The sequence below is a fragment of the Melanerpes formicivorus genome, unplaced genomic scaffold, assembly GCF_026170545.1.
Source record: "Melanerpes formicivorus ecotype bairdi unplaced genomic scaffold, bMelFor1.0.p_v2 SCAF_3, whole genome shotgun sequence".
Classification (NCBI taxonomy): Eukaryota; Metazoa; Chordata; class Aves; order Piciformes; family Picidae; genus Melanerpes; species Melanerpes formicivorus.
In genome coordinates, this window is record NW_027142355.1 from 32312356 (window position 1) to 32332441 (window position 20086).

Here is a 20086-nt window from a genome sequence, read left to right on the forward strand (position 1 = left end):
GAAATCAGAGGCATTTTTAATGGTTTGGAAAATAGAAGGTTGTAGAAGGGGAACACTGCTAGTGGAAAAGCCTGAGCTTGTTTATGCTGAAAATACCTCCCAAAGCTTTTATTTATTGATAATTAAAATGAATTTATGAAACACATCAGCTTACAAAAAAAGAGAGTTTTAAACAAAAGTAGTTTCAGCTCTCTCTCCTGAACAGCTTTCCAGCCACTCCTCCCCAAGCCTGTAGTGCTGCTGGGGGTAGTTGTAGCCAAAGTGCAGAACCTGGCATTTGTCCTCACTGAAACTCATACACTTGGCTTTGGCACATCAATCTAGTCTGTCTGGTCCCTCTGCAGAGCCTCCCTGCCCTCAAGCAGATCAACACTTTCACCGAGCTTGGTGCTGTCTGCAGACATCGTAAGGTTTCTTTCTGTGAATTAGAATAAATAAACCTTTATTAGAATAAACCAAACCAGGTTGGAAGAGACCTTCAAGATCATCATGTCCAACCCATCAACCAATCCAACCCACCCAAACAGCTAACCCATGGCACCAAGCACCCCATCAAGTCTCCTTCTGAACACCCTCAATGACGGCGACTCCACCACCTCCCCGGGCAACCCATTCCAATGGGCAATCACTCTTTCTGTATAGAACTTCTTCCTAACATCCAACCTGAACCTCCCCTGGTGCAGCCTGAGACTGTGTCCTCTTGTTCTGGTACTGGGTGCCTGGGAGAAGAGACCATCATCAGCCTGTCTACAACCTCCCTTCAGGTAGTTGTAGAGAGTGATAAGGTCACCCCTGAGTCTCCTCTTCTCCAGGCTAAGCAGCCCCAGCTCCCTCAGCCTCTCCTCATAGGGCTTGTGTTCCAAACCCCTCACCAACTTTGTTGCCCTTCTCTGGACTCATTCCAGCAAGTCAACATCCTTCCTAAACTGAGGGGCCCAGAACTGTACACAGTACTCGAAGTGTGGCCTAACCAGTGCAGTGTACAGGGGCACAATGACCTCCCTGCTCCTGCTGGCCACACTGTTCTTGATGCAGGCCAGGATGCCATTGGCCCTCTTGGCTGCCTGGGCACACTGCTGGCTCATGTTAAGCCTACCATCAACCAGCACCTCCAGGTCGCTCTCTGCCTGGCTGCTCTCTAGCCACTCTGACCCCAGCCTGTAGCACTGCATGGGGTTGTTGTGGCCAATGTGCAGAACCCGGCATTTGGATGTGTTAAATCTCATGCCGTTGGATTCTGCCCATCTGTCCAGCCTGTCGAGGTCTCTCTGCAGAGCCTCTCTACCCTCCAGCAGATCAACTCTTGCCCCCAGCTTTTCCTCCTGTGTCTCTTTCCTGACTGTATTTATCTATTCTATTCTATTCCATTCCATTCCATTCCATTCCATTCCATTCCATTCCATTCCATTCCATTCCATTCCATTCCATTCCATTCCATTCCATTCCATTCCATTCCATTCCATTCCATTCTGCATAAGAGGTGCTTCTTACTTTTGTACTCCTGAAAAGTGCCCTTTAGTTTAGCAGGTGCTGTGCACGTTTGGTATTCTCAGTGGATGTCAGTCCCGAACTCCCAAACTGAGACCATTTCTGAGCCATCTTTTTAATCCTATTTGACCATGGCTATATATTTCAAAATCTCAGTAATTTCACACCATAAGTAGTGCCTTAGAAAAAGCCAAAAAATAAATGCTGTGTCAGGAAGTTATCATGAGTGGTAGAGAGATAAATGTAGACACTGCAGGGAACACCAATGATGATAATGAAGGGAGAGGCAATATATTATATAGTATACAAACAATGGGTTTCCTTTTTTTCAGAGATATGAACTGAGGTTAAAATACTGAAACCATATATGAAAACCAATACAATTCAAGTAATGGGAAAAGCAGTAGAAAATTAATTTAAATAAATAAAATGTAAGAATTAATAGTTGGTCTGTTGAAGTAATCGTCAGGGCTGGAAGTGCCCTCAAGGTTCATCTAGTTCCAACTTCCCTGCCACAGGCAGGGACCCTTTCTGCTAGATCAGGTTGCTCAGAGCCACATCCAGCCTGGCCTTAAAAACTTACAGGAATGAGGCTTCTGTTACCTCTTTGGGCAACCTGTCCCAGTGTCTCACTGGCCTTATGGTGAAGAACTTCCTCCTAACATCTCCTCTAAATCTCCCCTCCTCTAGCTTAGATCCATTCCTCCTAGTCTTTATCACTGCCCGACACCCTAAAAGTCCCTCAACAGCTTTCCTGTAGGCCCTCTTCAGGTACTGGAAGGCCACAATAAGGTCTCCTTGGAGCCCTCTCTTCTCCAAACTGAACAACCCTAACTCTCTCAGCCTGTCCTTACAGGAGAGGAACTCCAGTCCTCTCGTCACCCTCTTGGCCCTTCTCTGGACATGTTCTAGCATGTCCATAGCATTCTTGTAATAGGGACTCCGGAACTGGACACAGTACTCCAGGTGGGGTCTTATGAGAGCAGCGTAGAGGGAATATCCTCTACATGTCCTCAGTATGAATTTGTATGCAAAATGCCTATCTTTAATCAAAAATGAAATAATACAGTTAAGGTTAGACCCTTGTGATAATGTATTCCAACACCCTTAACAGGCCTGAGTATCTGGTGTTTACAAGTCTTGCTTGTTCTTAATTGACCATTTTACCAGTATTCACTAAAATACTCATAATAAAATGTGTCATGAGTGATTAGCAGCCTATATTCTATCACCAACAGTTGGTTTTTATTAAAACAGTTGTTCCCAAACAACAAATGGATTATTTATACCACGCTACATGAGTGTGACTCAGTGTTAGCTCAATTTATGTTTTTCTGACAGATAACAGAGTTTGCAGAACTGCATGAAGTACGTAGCTTGCAGTGTTGTGAAATGGCATCGTTTCTCTTATAGTTATTTAGCATTTTCTTTACAAAGAAATTCCTCTTTTAAGCCTTGTATTTCCTGTCATGCAAGAATTTTGTCTTGCTATGGAAATGTATTTATTCTGAGATTTGAAACTGAGAATCTAAAATTGTTTCAGCTACTACAAAAATATTTTAGTAACTTCATGTTCTTCTTCGCTGTATTTCTTGTGTAGTGTCATCGTTTGAACCTGCAGTGTGCCCAGACAGCCAGGAGGGCCAATGGCATCCTGGCCTGCAGCAGGAACAGTGTGGCCAGCAGGAGCAGGGAGGTCATTCTGCCCCTGTACACTGCACTGGTTAGGCCACACCTCGAGTACTGTGTCCAGTTCTGGGCCCCTCAGATTAGGAAGGATGTTGACTTGCTGGAGCGTGTCCAGAGAAGGGCAACAAAGTTGGTGAGGGGCTTGGAAGACAAGCCCTGTGAGGAGAGCCAGAGGGAGCTTGGGCTGCTTAGCCTGGAGAGGAGGAGACTCAGGGGTGACCTTATTGCTCTCTGCAACTACCTGAAGGGGGGTTGTAGACAGGCGGATGTTGGTCTCTTCTCCCAGGCAGCCAGTACCAGAACAAGAGGACACAGTCTCAGGCTGCGCCAGGTGAGGTTCAGGCTGGAGGTCAGGAGGAAGTTTTACACAGAGAGAGTGATTGCCCATTGGAATGGGCTGCCTGAGGTGGTGGTGGAGTCACCATCACTGGAGGTGTTCAGGAGGAGACTTGACAGGGTGCTTGGTGCCATGGGTTAGTTGATTAGGTGGTGTTGGTTGATGGGTTGGACGCGATGATCTTGAAGGTCTCTTCCAACCTGGTCTGGTCTATTCTATTCTATTCTATTCTATTCTATTCTATTCTATTCTATTCTATTCTATTCTATTCTTTCTATTCTATTCTTTCATCACCTTGAATTATATGGAACATAGTCAGTTTGGAGGACCTGCCAAGAATGGAAGAATAAGTAGAAATTTCAGTCTAAGAAACACATTTTCAAACTGATGTGGAATTGATTTGAGTTCTAGTGCTTGTGCCACTAATTACCTGAATAGCGATCCCAGTTCTCAAGAGCATTGTTCCAACAAAACTTAAGGTTGTGTTTTGTAAGAACTGCTACCTCCTGCACATGGCTGCATTTAGCTCAGTCAGCTTGGTCCTGGCAAAAATTGATTTTTCTTTTGTTTTGTTTTGTTATGGCTGGAGGCCTGAACAGCAACTCTGCACTCCTTACTGACTGTGGAAAGATAAATTAAGTATACAGACTGTTCCCTCTGGAGTCTCTCAGGGCTGGTCTACAGCTTGAAAGTTTTGTTGGCAGTTTACTGGGCAATTAAATTCTCAGGGAGTACTTCAAGGGAAAATGGATGTTTGGCTGGCAGCAATAGATGTTTTCCAGCCAGAGAAAAATCTTGCAAGGAAGATTTAAACCCTGTAAGCATTTTTAAAACAACCTGTTACCAACTGTCTTATCTTCCTTCTAGTTTAAGATTGCTCAGACATGTTTCTCCAATCCTCTGGAGCTCTCACACCACACAAATTTTGAAGCTCCTTCACATCTAGAACAGCACACTGTAGAGTATTACATTCTTCCTCCTGTTCATGACTTACAAGCAGTTGTAAAACTCATGAGACAGAACCATATATTGAGCAGGCTCTAATTTCTGGTTTCATGCTGATTTAACAGTACTAGGAACTCTCAGGAGAAAGACAGAATTTGAAGTTTTCCAGTAGTTTCTATTGGCTGTGATAGGCATCTTCTCATTGTGATTGCTAGTTGTCCTTAATACTGTGCACAAAAGTGTCTCTTTTGGTGTTTGATGTAATAGGGAGTGTAGATGCCCAAAGCAACAGTGTGAATACTTTGCTGGAACTATGGTGTTCAGTACTGGGAAGCCTGTATCTGTTTGTTTTTCCTGGGTTTCGTCTAACATGTTCAAGTAGGATCCTTTGGCTTGTGTGAACAGTATTTGATATTCTCATGTTTCTTTGTCAAGCTATCCCTGAGTTGTGTAGTGTCCAGCAGTAAATCACTCAACTAGTCAACAGCAAAATTTTCTTCCCCTAGAAAAAACACAAACAAATACTCCAAACACTGAGTTGCAGATTGTGATAGCAAATGTTTCCTGGACCCATGATTTTTCTTGCAGCTGCAGTACGTCTCCCCTTCTCCCAGAGCTTCAGCTCTTTTCCTACACCTGTTGTTCAGTGGAGGTCTCTGCTGTGAGGTTTAGATCATGCCTTCAGGGTTGCAAGCAACCTTCAAGAAAAGATGTTGCACAGAAGTGAGCATGTCAGAGAAAGGTAACAGAGAGCACAGACTTGGGAGACAAATAGATTATAAGGGCAATATGTGGCATGTGCATTTATACCTTGACAGATGTCAGCACTTATCTCTGTTATGCATGCAGTTACCTTCCTTGTCTGTTTAGTACAATAACTGTCAGTGACATGTTGTCTGACATGAGCTTCTCTGTGGAGCCTGTGGGATGTGGTTTGCAAAGCACCTTTGCTCTCAGGTGCTCTGTTGCAACCTGTTCTCATAAGCCTCAGGAAATCAGATTATTTGACCTGTACTTCCCTCCCAAATTTAAAGCATATTAGTTCAGTGTAACCTCCATTTTGTTTCTGGGAGGCACCCACCTTGTACGAGGATGTGTGGCTCCTTTGGTACTTGTTTTCAGCTAGAGAAGGATTCAAGGACCATGTCAGCCAAATATCCTACAGCCTATCAGACTGCCTGACTTTCTCCCTGCTGATGGGTATTGCCCTCCTATGAGCATTAATTGTTGGAATCTTGTTAATTCTATTGTTAATTGAACCAGCTGAAAGAGGACATTTAGAATGGAGTAGAATAGAATTAACCAGGTTCGGATCATAGAGTCCAACTATCATCCAACACTATCTAATCAACTAAACCAGGGCACCAAGCACCCCATCAGGTCTCTTCCTAAACACCTCCAGTCATGGTGACTCCACCACTTCCCCAGGCAGCCCATTCCAATGGGCAGTCACTCTTTCTGTGAAGAACTTCCTCCTAACATCCAGTCTAAACTTCCCCTGGTGCAGCTTGAGACTGTGTCCTCTTGTTCTGGTGCTGGCTGCCTGGGAGAAGAGACCAGCCCCCACCTGTCTACAGCCTCCCTTCAGGTAGTTGTAGACAGCAATGAGGTCTGCCATGAGCCTCCTCTTCTCCAGGCTAAGCAACCCCAGCTCCCTCAGTCTCTCCTCATAGGGCTTGTGTTCCAAACCCCTCACCATCTTTGTTGCCCTTCTCTGGACACGTTCCAGCAAGTCAACATCCTTCCTAAACTGAGGGGCCCAGAACTGGACACAGGACTCAAGCTATGGCCTAACCAGTGCTGAGTACAGGGGCAGAATGACCCCCCTGCTCCTGCTAGCCATACTGTTCCTGATCCAGGCCAGGATGCCATTGACCATCTTGGCCACCTGGGCACACTGCTGGCTCATGTTCAGCCTACTATCAACCAGTACCCCCAGGTCCCTTTCTGCCTGGCTGCTCTCCAGCCGCTCTGACCTTAGCCGCTTTGACTGCATTTGTCTGTAACCTTACAGAGCTCATAGTACGCTAGTGAAGAAATTAATTGGACACAGACCTATATTGGTGGACTGGAAGCCATTTTAATTTGATGAAGAGTTAGACTATGGTTCTAGTTTTGTCAGGTGGTTTTGTGGAACCTAGCCTAGCATGCGTAAGTCTAAGGATACAGGGCTAAAAGATTTTCCTGAAACTTATTAGGCAGAAGCACGAAGAATAACCTCAGGTTTGAAAAGATCTGAGCCAAAAGTGGCCCTGTAATGTGATCAATGAAATACTAGATTGGACAATGTGGACAGTATCATCAGAAGTGAAAAATCTTACAGTATCCCTTTCCATTCAGTTAGGATCAGTATTAGAATAGTAAAATGTAGCACATGAGTTCAGACTTCTAATTAAACACCAAGGATTGCATTCCCTCTGTCACAAAAGGGGAAATCTAAATGTTGTGATCCCAAAAACTCTCCAGTGATGCTTTTATTGCAACCCTTGTAAGACTTTTTCTATTTCACAAAGGAATTACATTTGTAGAAATATCTATGGAGTATCAACATTTTCAAGCCTTAAATGATTAATCTATACAAGATTAGTGGAATCCAAAGCAAAAAACATTGTTGAATAATGCATGCTGAAGAATGCATAATCTCTTATTTATTCCACAGGGGCTTTGGGTTTTGTTCTGGGATTCATGAGCACTCATGGGTCTTCTAAAAATTAGCAGATGTGAGTGCTGTAATAGCTCAATAATGTCATCTGTCTGGCATCAGGAGCTCTCTTTTGCAGTAGCTAAGTATCTTTTGATAGTTGTTGTGGTCCGGTAATGTTGTAAAGCTCCCGGGCTTCACTGAAGAGTAAATGACTGAGTATCAGCAGTTTGTAAAGCCTTTTAATACTGCTGAAAGAACAGATAATGACAGTGTAGAGTGCTAGAACAGAGTAACAAAGACTGGATATACACATGTTGATGGGCACTTAGTTTTTAAAATAATTACAGTTCCTGTGGTTTGGGCTTTTACAAGTTAGGAGTATAAATACTTTTTATTGAATTTCTGTAAAGTGTCATTCAGAAAACACATTTCTGTCAAATGTTTAGCCATAGAAAGAAAAAAACAACCCACATTTCTTTGAAACTTGTCATCCAGTCATCTGTCAGGATATTAGTTTTTGAAATGCCCCCAAAGCAGCCATGAATTTAAAAGGGAAAGGTGGTTTTGAAACAGGTGGTGGGCACAAGCCAACCTCATGAGGTTCAATAAGAGCAAGTGCAGGGTCCTGCATCTGGGTCGAGGCAATCCCAGGCACAAATACAGGCTGGGCAGTGACTGGGTGGACAACAGTCCTGAGGAGAGAGACTTGGGGGTGCTGGTGGACAAAAAGCTCAACATGAACTCTCAATATGCACTTGCAGCCCACAAAGCCAATCAGATCCTGGGCTGCATCAGGAGAAGTGTGGCCAGCAGGTCAAGGGAGGTGATCCTCCCCCCTCTACTCAGCCCTGGTGAGACCCCACCTGGAGTACTGCATCCAGTTCTGGAGCCCCTATTACAAGAGGGATGTGGAAATGCTGGAACGTGTCCAGAGAAGGGCCACGAGGATGATCAGAGGGCTGGAGCACCTCTCCTATGAGGACAGACTGAAGGAGTTGAGGCTGTTCAGTCTGGAGAAGAGAAGGCTCTGAGGTGACCTAATTGTGGCCTTCCAGTATCTGAAGGGGGCCTACAGGAAGGCTGGGGAAGGACTTCTCAGGATCTCAGGTAGTGATAGGACTAGGGGGAATGGAATGAAGCTGGAGGTGGGGAGATTCAGGCTAGCTGTGAGGAGGAAGTTCTTCACCATGAGAGTGGTGAAGCCCTGGAATGGGTTGTCCACGGAGGTGGTTGAGGCCCCATCCCTGGAGGTGTTTAAGAGCAGGCTGGATGAGGCTCTGTCCAGCCTGATCTAGTGTGGGGTGTCCCTGCCTATGTCAGGGGGGTTGGAACTAGATGATCCTTGTGGTCCCTTCCAACCCTGACTGATACTATGAAAGAGGATATATCCTTCTCATGTTAAAATTTATACTACAGTTTTGTAAGTAAATGACTAACCTAATCTAGTGACAAAATGACAGAAGAAATTAAATATTCTGCCTGGCAAAATACAATAAGAATTGAATCTGTGGATTATTCACAATGGCTTTTATCCCTGTCTTGTTCTGTAATTTATTTAAAGCAAGTCCTGATAGCCAAGGCATGGACAGATTCTGTGGGAGCAGTAAAGCAGTACCTTTTGTGTCTGTCTACTGCAGCACTTGGTCTCAGTCAAGTAGAAAAAGGAAGGCCTTGCCTACTCTCACTACCAGAGGAATGCATTCACCTCTGTTCAAAAAGTATGCTTTCTTTCATGGAGAAAGGATAATGTACTTTTAATTGCATTCTGTACTCAATGAAGTTGTTCTGGGATTGTCTAGTCTGGAGAAAAGGAGTCTGAGGGGAGACTTCTCACTCACAACTACCTTAAAGGAGGTTGTGGCAAGGTCGATGTTGGTCTCTTGTCCTTAGTATCAAGTAATAGGACAAGAGAAAATGTCCTCAAATTGCATCATGGAAGGTTTAAATTGGATATTAGAAGAAAATTTTCCACTGAAAGAGTTCTCAAGGGAGTAGGCTCCCCAGGGAGGTGGTTCAATCCCCAGTCCTGGAGGTGTTTAAAAGGCCCATAGGTGTGGTGATAAGAGACATAGTTCAGCACCAGACTTGACAGAGTTATGTAATTGTTGGACTTGATCATAAAGGCCTTTTCCAACTAAAACAATTGTGTGATTTGATGTGTAAGTTAATTATGGATTTTTGAGTATAGCATCTTTAGAATTACAGCTAGTTTAGCAGAAAACTTGCTGCAAAAGTTCTTGTGCCTATCGACATCCCCCTACAATTATTAGTAACACGGTACTTTACTTCTGGGCCCTTCAGTTTAGGAAGGATGTTAACTTGCTGGAACGAGTCCAGAGAATGGCAACGAAGTTGGTGAGGGGTTTGGAACACAAGCCCTATGAGGAGAGACTGAGGGAGCTGGGGCTGCTTAGCCTGGAGAAGAGGAGACTCAGGGGTGACCTTATTGCTGTCTACAACTAGCTGAAGAGAGGTTGTAGACAGGCAGATGTTGGTCTCTTCTCCCAGGCACCCAGTACCAGAACAAGAGGACACAGTCTCAGGCTGTGCCAGGGGAAGTTTAGGTTGGATGTCAGGAAGGAGTTCTACACGGAGAGAGTGATTGCCCATTGGAATGGGCTGCCTGGGGAGGTGGTGGAGTCACCATCCTGGGAGGTATTCAGGAGGAGACTTGATGGGGTGCTTGGTGCCATGGTTTAGTTGTTTAGGTGGGTTGGATTGGTTGATGGGTTGGACACAATGATCTTGAAGGTCTCTTCCAACCTGGTTTATTCTATTATATTATTCTTTTATATTTAACATACCTGACTACCTCTAGAGTAGGGTTTTGTTGCCATCAGATAAAGCATCTTTATGCTGATAACCTAGTTACCACTGTTTGTTCTGAGAAAACTAAACTAAATGCCTTTCTGCTTAAAAACATCTTTCTACTTGGGAATCTTTTGTTTGGGGTGTTTTACAGATTTGTAAGATAGAAGGTTTGCATGTGTGTGCTCCCTCACATAGGTGAGCATGAAATATGCTGAAGGCAACAGCATGCTGAAGACAAGGGAGAAGCTTTGATAGCCTAAAAAGTGTCACTTCATGGCCAGGGCTGCAATGGAGGCTCCAGCCCTATTCCATATATTCATTGATTATCTGGACGAAGGGATAGAGTATACCCTCAGCAAGCTTTCTGATGGTACAAAACTGGGAGGAGTGGCTGATATGCCAGAAGACTGTGCAACCATCCACTGTGACTGAAACAGGCTAGAGAGCTGAGCATGGAGGAATCTAATGAAATTCAATAAGGGCAAGTGTAAAGAACAAGCCCAGGTGTCAGTACAGGCCGGGGGCTGATCTGTTGGAGAGCAGCTCTAGGGAAGAGCACCTGGGAGTCCTGGTGGATAACAGAATGACCATGAGACAGCAATGTACCCTTGTGGCCAAGAAGGCCAACGACATTATGGGGTGCATCTAGAAAAGACTGTCAAGCAGGTCAAGGGAGGTTCTCCTCCCCCTCTACTCTGCCCTGGTGAGGCCATATCTGGAATATTGTGTCCAGTTCTAGGTTCCCCAGTCCAGGAAGGACAGGAACTTGCTGGAGAGGGTACAGAAAAGAGCTACAGAGATGATTAGTTGACTAGAACATCTGCCTTATGAGGAAAAGACTGACAGAATCGAGTCTGCTTAGTCTGGGAAAGAGAAGACTGAGGGGAGGATTGTATTAAGTGCTAAAGGGGGAATGTCAGGAGGATGGGACCAGTCTGTTTTCAGTGGCACCCAGGAACTGGACAAGGGGTAAATGGTCACAAACTTGAACATAAGTTTCCATTTAAATGTGAGGAAGAGCTTTTTTGATTTAGGGGTGATGGAGCACTGAAACAGGCTTCCTGGAGTGATAGTGGAGTCTCCATCTCGGGTGGCATTTAAAACTTGCCTGGACATGTGCTTGTGTGACCTTCTTTAGGTGAACTTGCCTTGGTGGGGGGCTGCACTCGATTTCCAGAGGCCCCTTCCAACCCCCACCGTTATGTAATTCTGTGATTCTTTGATACAAATTGGTGAGTTCTGATGGATCTTGGGTTAATTCTCCTGATGTGTAACATTCCAGAGTATCACAATAACCTAACAATTGTTCTGTTACCTACCTGGGACAGTGGGGTGTCCCTGCCTAGGGCAGGGGGGTTGGAACTAGATGATCCTTGTGGTCTCTTCCAACCCTGAATGATACTATAATACTATGATACCTGTCTTTTTCTGCACCCCTTTTACATAAACACCTTAAATATGGATTTTTCAGTTTCCTTTTTAAAAGCTGCTTTGACTTTTAGATAACTTTATGAATTCCATATCATTTGCAAACTGGTGTGCTAATGAAAAACATCTGTTGTGCCAAACTTTCATTTGAGATGCAAGTGAGCACAGAAACTGCACAGTTGAGGTGCTTTATTTTCGAAGGAGAGTGCTCATCAAAGCAACACATTCTGATTTTTCAGAGCAGACTAAGTACTGTTTTTATATGTGTATGTCTGCATATATATAATCAGCAAAATATGTGTGTACATAGCTATATAACTATGATTAAAGTAATTACATAACATATATGATTAATTTTCCTGTCACAGGAAAAATAAGTCTTTAAATGCATAGTTTAGACTGGCTCTGGCCAGCCTGATCTAGTGTGAGGTGTCCCTGCCCATGGCAGGGGGGTTGGAATTAGATGATCCTTGTGGTCCCTTCCAACCCTGACTGATTCTATGATTCTATTTATAAAATACATTCTGTTAAATATATGTGAAGGATGGTCCTATGCTAGAATTATTTTGCAGAGGATCACAAACATTGATACGTGGTAGTTGCCTACACCATTCTGAACTATTTTGTTCCCACTAAACCAAACAAGTCTTATTTGAATAAACTAATGTAAAAGGCTGGTGGATATAAGAGGAAATTATATATATATATATATATATAATATATATATCTTTATTATAAATAAGAAAGGTTTGGCATTCCTTTTTCATGCTTTAGGGAGTTTGCAGAACATAGCACTTCAGAACTAAAAATTCACACATCTAACCAACTAGACTAGGAACAGCACTGCAACTCAACCAGAATTACAAGGGACGTGTTTTGAATCATAAAAGTAGTAAAAATGGAATGGCAACACCATTTTTTTTAATGAAATACACAGTGAAATTTATGAATTCATCTGTCAGATTGTGAAATGTGTCTGAGACATGGTGAAAGAAGAATCAATATGGGCTATACAGGCTTCTGTGTTGTTGTGCAACAGACTTGTCACAGGGAAGCACATGAGAGCAGGAGATCCTTTTATTTTTGTTTTCTTCCTTATGTGCATTAGGTGCAATTCCAGTGAGGTCAGTGCACCTCTGTGCATATGAAGTGATGTAAATAGAGTTTGGTCCAACATGGTGCTCTTGTTAATTACATCTTGTTAGACAGATCGTTATATCTGAAGTAAGTTTTCTGTGAGGTGGAACTTTTAGTGCAGGATTTTTAGTATCACAGTATCACTTACGTTGGAAAGGACCTCGAGGATCATCGAGTCCAACCTATCAACACAGACCCCATGACTAGACCATGGCACCAAGTGCCACGTCCAATGTCCAATCTCCCCTTGAACGCCTCCAGGGTTGATGACTCAACCACCTCCCTGGGCAACCGGTTCCAATGCCGAATGACTCGCTCGGTGAAGAACTTCCTCCTCACCTCGAGTCTGAACCTCCCCTGGCGCAGCTTGAGACCGTGTCCCCTTGTTCTGGTGCTGGTTGCCTGGGAGAAGAGGCCAACCCCCTCCTGGCTACAACCACCCTTCAGGTAGTTGTAGAGGGCAATGAGGTCACCCCTGAGCCTCCTCTTCTCCAGGCTAAACAATCCCAGCTCCCTCAGCCTCTCCTCATAGGGCCTGTGCTCAAGGCCTCTCAGCAGCCTTGTTGCCCTTCTCTGGACACGCTCAAGTGTTTCGATGTCCTTCTTAAACTGAGGAGCCCAGAACTGGACACAGTACTCAAGGTGCGGCCTAACCAGAGCAGAGTACAGGGGCACAATGACTTCCCTGCTCCTGCTGGCCACACTATTCCTAATGCAGGCCAGGATGCTATTGGCCCTCCTGGCCACCTGGGCACACTGCTGGCTCATATTCAGGTGGCTGTCGATCAGCACCCCCAGGTCCCTCTCTGTTTGGGAGCTCTCCAGCCACTCTGACCCCAGCCTATAGCTCTGCATGGGATTGCCGTAGCCAAAGTGCAGCACTCGGCACTTGGACTTGTTGAAAGCCATCCCATTGGACTCTGCCCATCTGTCTAGTCGGTCGAGGTCCCTCTGCAGAGCCTTTCTACCCTCTAACTGACTAACATCTGCCCCTAACTTTGTGTCATCTGCAAACTTGCTGATGACTGACTCTACCCCTTCATCCAGATCATCAACGAATATGTTGAAGAGGACAGGGCCCAGCACTGATCCCTGGGGGACACCACTGGTGACTGGCCTCCAGCTGGATGCGGCACCGTTCACTACCACTCTCTGGGCCCGGCCCTCCAGCCAGTTCCTAACCCAGCACAGAGTGTAATGGTCCAAGCCACGAGCTGACAGCTTAGTCAGCAGTTTGCTGTGGGGGACGGTGTCAAAGGCCTTGCTGAAGTCTAGGTAGACCACATCCACAGGCCTCCCCACATCCACCAGGCGGGTCACCTGATCATAGAAAGAGATCAGGTTGGAGAGGCAGGATCTGCCCTTCCTGAATCCATGTTGGCTGGACCTGAGCCCTTGGCCATCCTTCAGGTGCGCAGTTATTGCTGCCAGGATAATCTGCTCCATCACTTTCCCTGGCACTGAGGTCAGGCTGACCGGCCTGTAGTTTCCAGGTTCCTCCATCCGACCCTTCTTGTGGATGGGGACCACGTTGGCCAGTTTCCAGTCATCTGGGACCTCACCAGTGAGCCAGGACTGGAGGAAAATGATGGAGAGTGGCCTAGCTAGCACATCCGCCAGCTCTCTCAGTAAGAGGACTATAGGATTTTTCCTGCAGTACTATGTACTTAGCCCTGTTGTAGGTTAAGGGAATTCAAGAGTTAATTGATATAACCATAAAGAAAAGTCCTCCAGAAGGTAGAGAATCCCCTGGGGATGGGCAGTTCATCCCAGGATACTGTAATCTGTCTATTCCATTTTCCTGTATTCCTCTGTTTAAGGGAGTGCACAGCTAAAACACACTTCTTCTTCTCTCCGGTCAGGATGCACATGCTCTTATCTTATGGTTCGTGGGGGAGATCAAGAATAGTGTGGCCAGCAGGAGCAGGGAAGTCATGGTGCCCCTGTATTCTGCACTGGTTAGGCCACACCTTGAGTACTGTGTCCAGTTCTGGGCCCCGCAGTTTAAGAAGGACACTGAGGCACTTGAACGTGTCCAGAGAAGGGCAACAAGGCTGGGGAGAGGCCTTGAGCACAAGCCCTTTGAAGAGAGGCTGAGGGAGCTGGGGTTGTTTAGCCTGGAGAAGAGGAGGCTCAGGGGTGACCTCATTGCCCTCTACAACTACCTGAAAGGTGGTTGTAGACAGGCAGAGGTTGGTCTCTTCTCCCAGTCAACCAGCACCAGAACAAGGGGACACAGTCTCAAGCTGCACCAGGGGAAGTTTAGACTCGAGGTGAGGAGAAAGTTCTTCACTGAGAGAGCTGTTAGCCATTGGAATGTGCTGCCCAGTGAGGTGGTGGAGTCACCATCCCTGGAGGTGTTCAGGAGGGGATTGGACGTGGCACTTGGTGCCATGGTTTAATCATGAGGTCTTGGGTGGCAGGTTGGACTTGATGATCTTTGAGGCCTCTTCCAACCTTGGTGATTCTGTGATTCTCTTGGCCTTGGTTGGCAGTGAATTTCCAGCTATGCAACTGGGCCTGTTGAAGCCTGTGGTAGGCCTGAGTCTAGGGGCGGGGGAGGGGGCAGTTTGGCTGCTCTTGAGCCTGCGAAGGCTGAGTGGGGTGGAGGATTTGTTTGTTTGTTCGGGGTTAGTTTTGTTTGGTTTTCTTTTTTTTTTTAGGGGGGTGTTGTTTGTTTGTTTTTGTTTTGGTTTGGGTTTGTGTTTTGGTTTTTAATTGTTAGGGTTGGAAGGGACCTCAAGGATCATCCAGTTCCAACCTCCCTGCCATGGGCAGGGACACCTCACACTACATCAGGTTGCTCACAGCCACATCCAGCCTGGTCTTAAAAACCTCCAGGGATGAGGCTTTAACCACCTCCCCGGGCAACCTGTTTCAAGGTCTCACTACCCTCATGGTGAAGAGCTTCTTCCTAACATCCAATCTGAATCTACCCATTTCTATTGTTTTTCCATTCCCCCTAGTCCTACCACTACCTGACACCCTAAAAAGTCCCTCACTAGCTTTCTTGTAGGCCCTCTTCAGATACTGGAAGGCCACAATAAAGGTCTCCTCAGAGCCTTCTCTTCTCCAGACTAAATAGCTCCAACTCCCTCAGTCTGTCATCATCCTCGTGGGCCTTGTCTGGACATGTTCTAGCACCTCCAGATCCTTCCTGTAACAGGGGCTCCAGAACTCCAGTCTCCACATGGAGTCTCACCAGAGCAGAGTAGAGGGGGAGAATCACCTCCCTTGACTTGCTGGCTATGCTTCTCTCGGTGCAGCCCAGGATGTGATTGACTTTCTGGGCTGCAAGTGCACATTGAGAGCTCATGTTGAGCTTCTCATCCACAAGCACCCTCAAGCCCTTTTCTTCAGGGCTGCTCTCAAGCCAGTTACTGCCCAGACTTTATGGGTGCTTGGGATTGCCTCAACCCAGACGCAGGACCTTGCACTTGGTCTTGTTGAACTTCATGAGGTTGTCATGGGCTCACCTGTCCAGCCTGTCAAGGTCCCTCTGGATGGATCCCTTCCCTCCAGCGTGTCTGCTACACCACACAGTTTGCTGTTTATCAGCAAATTTGCTGAGGACGCAGTTGCTGAGGTTTCTGGAAGATTTTGACCTGGTAGGCCCAAATGTATTCCTTCTACCCTAATATACCTGTGTATATTTGTAAATATAATTTCCATTTAAAATTCTAAACCAGTGTGGAGCATTTTTATTTTACTCCTTGGAAAAGGGATAAAGTATCTTTTCTGTCCTTTTGCCCTGGGCAGTTCGTGGCTCAAAACTAGGACAAGACTTGAAAGTCTTTCAGTGTAGAGGGAAACAGATTCAAAAAGCTTCCATTTTGGAAGGAACATGGAGAAAAGTCCCCAAGCCTTTGAATGTTAAGGCCATGTCTCTAGTTCTGTTAATGAAAAAAAGAGAAGTTCAAAGACAAGATTAGGTTTAAGATGAAGTAGAAAAGTAAAAACCTCATTGCTCTCAATAGCTGCCTGAAAGGAGGTTGTAATGAGGTGATAGGACTAGAGAAAATGGCCTGAAACTATGCCAAGGGAGGTTTAGATTGGATATTAGGAAAAAAAAATCTTTATGGAAAGAGTGGTCAGGCATTGGAATTGGTTTTCCAGGGAGATAGTGGAGTTGCCATCCCTGGAGGTGTTCAAGAAACATGGACATGGCACTTTGGGGTATGGATTACTGATTATGGTGGTGTTAGGTTGATGGTTGGACTCAATCTTAGAGGCCTTTTCCAACTGAAACAATTCTGTGATTCTATTTAAATGCCTCCTCGGCAGGGAGAAGTTTAGCATCCCTTCCCATTGTTAAGTTAATGCTTACAGTCCAACCTTATGTCATGTTTTATCCAACATCTTGTCCTGAACATGTGAAAAAGTGTTAAAGACTCCATGGGTTTTGAAGTTGCTGAATATGAGACAAGGATTTGAACATGTTAACTTGAAGTGCATCTTAGTTTTTCCATGACTATAGGCAGTAAATGATCAAATGTTATAAGATTCTACTAAAGTCAGCAAATGGGATACTAAAGTGAAAAGTAGTTTAAAAAGAAGGTATGGCTGCGAATCACAGGGACATGAAGAAACAGGGTCCCTGCTGAAGGCCAAGTGAAAGAATGCTTATATTGAGCAATTGAATAATCTGAATGAAAAAGCCAAGTGAAAACTGTGACAGCAGCATGACAGAATTCCTTGGGAAATTGAGTAAGTCTGCAGTTCTGAAAAGAAAGCCTGTTTGGGAGACCGTCTTTGAATAACTTATTTTAGCCTTTTATGGACTTTGTAGAAATTTGAACATTCACAATGGATGTTGTTGACTTTCTATTCATTGGGTCAAATGGAGTAACTCAGAGATATTAGGGTCTCTGGGATTTTTAAAGCATTTTTAAGAGAGGCAATTGTGCATCAGTTCCTATTTTCAGATGCTTGATTTTGCTCTGAAGTAGTTTTCCTTGGCATTGCAGAGTATTCCTCTCCAGTGCTGCAGTAGGGAGCAACAGAGTCAACTTATTGTGATGGGAATACGTGATTATAACATTCACCCAGCTGAGATCCATGAAGGTGTAGGCTGGGGGTGCAGTTTCACAGGTTTCCTTACTTGTTCAATTTCAGGCTGTTGTATGAAAGAGGCAGTTCATTTTGGGAAATTTGTCATGTCAGAACCTAATACTTTCTTCTGTAGGTTTCTTTTCTCTTGAATCAACAAACTGATGTAGCTACAATTCTTTAACGCCAGAAGAGAGGGCAGGAACTTGCAGTGAGGAACAGAAGAAGAGCTCAGGACCTCTCCATATCTTCTTGACAGCTACTTGTCGTTAAATCTGAGAAAACCTGGTGTGAAAATCACCCCTAAATAAAGAACCAACTTTTTCATTCAAGTGAAAGGCAATGTTACAGATAAGTGTAAGCACCAGTCTTGCAAAAGAGGGAGTGTAGCAAGTCAATTCCACTCCTCCATATTCCCCCCTTAGCCAGATTCTATTTTAATTTGTGGAAATTAGTTAGCTGCATAGTTCTGTGACTTCCCAGAAAAACAAAGAAGAAAAGTGGTTGTCCTAGTCTCTCCACACCTTTTTCACACCTGCAGTTGGGGAAGATTAAGCACTGAAATGTACTTTCTAGTAAAGTACTTTGATCAAGAGACCACAGAGATTGCTGGGAAAAAGGAGGAAACTACAGTAGCAAAGGGAATTGTATGGCTAACTTCGTTTCTACTCAGCTGTCAAGTCAGTTCAGGTTTAATTATAGTTCTTTTCTCGACTCAAATTTCACTCAGTACATTTTTTTTTTGGTGCAAGTGCCTTGGCCCAAATACATCAGAGGTGGTTCATTTCGTTTAAGACAATGTTTTATCCATATTTATCTCCTTTGAATCTTTCCTTCCTCTTTCTGTTTTCCCACTGACATTCAGTGTCTCTGCTAAACCACTTCAGTGGCTTAGGTAAACTTTCTCAGATTAAACATGTGAGAAAGCTTATGTGTGAAGTTCAGAGCATCTTAGTCATGCCATCTGTTGGCTTTCTGTCTGGAAATTCTGGTTTTCAATACTAAACAAAAGGTATATCACGCTTTTCCTGGCATATACTGGTGTGAATATATCTTGTGATATTAAAAATACCCAAGAGTGTTGGCTGCTGTGGAAAAAAGGAATGTGGTTTAATTAAGCAGAAATTTTACTATCTTACCTGGCAACTGCCCAGCAACAAGCATTATATGTCAAAATGCATATAATTTGTTGGACTCAGTCTAATGCTGGGAACCTACTAGCAAGATTAGAGAAGAGTGAGAAAAGGTCTGTGTTCGTCTTTGCCTCTTCCATGGTTTGGTGAAAAATACTTCCAGACATCTCCTTTTTACAGCACTCATGTTCTGTTACAGAATGGATTATGGAGTTAGAAAAGATACAGAACTCTGAATGTAGAAACCCACAAAAAATTATTAAAACCCCTACAGAAACAACAGGAAAAAAAACCAACCCAAACCATACTTGTGGCTTCTAATATCTGCCTTGATATGAAAACCATTCTGTTCATGCACTTAGAGATGCAACTTGATTTGCTACTTTAAAATTGATTCTGCTGGGGAATTAAACTGTTTCAGTTTAAATATTGTCTGGACAAATTGAACCTAACTTAATTGTGGAATGTAGTTAATAATTTATCTTGTAGTTTTGGTTAGAATATGGTGACATACTTCCAAATCCTTAAAGTGAAACAGCTTGAGTCAGGCTTCTGCTGAGGAAGGAAGGAATCAAGGCAGAGAGGCTGCCATTGTTTTACTGTCTGGAGTCTGGAGAAGAGAAGGCTCCGAGGTGACCTAATTGTGGCCTTCCAGTATCTGAAGGGGGCCTACAGGAAGGCTGGGGAGGGACTTCTCAGGATCTCAGGTAGTGATAGGACTAGGGGGAATGGAATGAAGCTGGAGATGGGGAGATTCAGGCTAGATGTGAGGAGGAGGTTCTTCACCATGAGAGTGGTGAAGCCCTGGAATGGGTTGTCCAGGGAGGTGGTTGAGGCCTCGTCCCTGGAGGTGTTTAAGCCCAGGCTGGATGAGGTTCTGGCCAGCCTGATGTAATGTGTGGTGTCCCTGCCCATGGCAGGGGGGTTGGAACTAGATGATCCTTGTGGTCCCTTCCAACCCTGACTGATACTATGATACTACGATACTGACTGGTATTATCAGTCTCAGCTGTTGTAACAGCCCTCTGTGAGAGGATATTTAGTGGTTTATTGTTCTGACAATAAGAAAAGCCATGTCAAAACTACTACTTCAGTATGAAGTAGATTTTTCTTATTTAAAGTCTGAGAGGTTTTTTTTCCCTGTGGTGAACTTTATTTCCCATCACTCTCCTTTTTTATGGACAGCAAGTCTCAGCAGTATGGAGAACAGCTCTTCTACCAGTCCAGTGACAGGTTTTAGGAAGAAAAGGCAGCATGTCTGTCTATGAAAAGAAAGCGTGCTTGGGAGAGATGAGGATGGGGAAGGGAGAGAATTCACAACATTCACAGCTGGTTTTCTGAGGTCCTACCTTGGTTTTTGTGAGGATGCACTTTAATTCTGTAGTGTACATACATAGTGTCAACTCTTGTAAACATCAGGAAACT

General features: G+C 44.5%; 1 protein-coding gene across 18 annotated transcripts in view; it reads left to right on the forward strand.

The window, feature by feature from the left end:
* NRCAM (neuronal cell adhesion molecule) overlaps positions 1 to 20086 on the forward strand; it is a 168365-nt gene that overhangs the window by 51693 nt on the left and 96586 nt on the right. The window lies entirely within an intron of this gene.